This window comes from Etheostoma spectabile, chromosome 8, assembly GCF_008692095.1.
Source record: "Etheostoma spectabile isolate EspeVRDwgs_2016 chromosome 8, UIUC_Espe_1.0, whole genome shotgun sequence".
Taxonomy (NCBI): Eukaryota; Metazoa; Chordata; class Actinopteri; order Perciformes; family Percidae; genus Etheostoma; species Etheostoma spectabile.
This window is the reverse complement of record NC_045740.1, coordinates 19,392,648-19,393,589: the sequence shown is the minus strand read 5'-3', so window position 1 is coordinate 19,393,589 and position 942 is coordinate 19,392,648. Positions and strand designations below refer to the sequence as shown.

The window sequence follows — 942 nt, the reverse complement described above, 5'->3', positions numbered from 1 at the left end:
GTGTGTGTGTGTGTGTGTGTGTGTGTGTGTGTTTGCAGGACATTGGTAATGTTTTATTCTGAGAATATGAGGAGTGCATTCAGAAACAATGGAAGGTTAACAGAGCTAAATATAACGGACACAGGTTGAGTTGAGAGAGCAAAGTAGATTATGAAAGAGAAACCAAAACTAAACTGCTGCATATTACCAGTTGTAAAATGAATCACTTCAGTTTTATAAGCAATAATATACAGTATAAGTATTGAAAAAAGGGGAATTTCCACCAACTCTTGTGACATTTAACTACAGAAAGTAAACAGATTTTTCCTCTGTGTGTGTTTCAAAGGTTTTTTCACCCAAACAGCTAAAACTATTGAAAACATATAGAGATGAACTGTCAAATTAAACCGCCAACTCTGCCAAAATCAAATGAGGAAAACCGGAGAAACAGACATGTTTAATCATCGAGTGAACTCCAATTCATAACTTGGGGATGGATGCATAAAATCTCTTTTAAGTGGGGAAACGGCACAAATTTACATATACTTTATCACCCCTGTGCATCTAAAAACATATTTAATATTTTAAAACTCCATCCATCCATCCATCCATCCATGGAACTTGCCTTTCCTTAGAAAGTTGGGTAAATGCATTACATGTATGGATTTCTTTGCTGTCTGTTGCCCAAAACTTGCCTCTGTGTTTGCACCCGGTTTTGAACCAGTTCACCCGGTAGTGACACATCAAACCTCGGGCTCTTTTCCTCTCAGACCGTCTCTCTTTTAGCAAAACCACAAACCACCACGACGGTAAATTTTGTTTTTCACCAATGTGTCGACTGTACTCTGCTCTAAACTGAAGTGCCACTGCAGAGAAATGACTTCTTGCTGTTCTAATTAGATTAGATTAGATTAGATTAGATTCAACTTTACACTGTACACTGCTATTGTACTTCTGGTTAGA

General features: G+C 37.5%; 1 protein-coding gene across 3 annotated transcripts in view; it reads right to left on the bottom strand.

Moving 5' to 3' along the window:
• LOC116693755 (mixed lineage kinase domain-like protein) overlaps positions 1 to 942 on the bottom strand; it is a 525,120-nt gene that overhangs the window by 523,783 nt on the left and 395 nt on the right. The gene's annotated exons all lie outside the window — the stretch shown is intronic.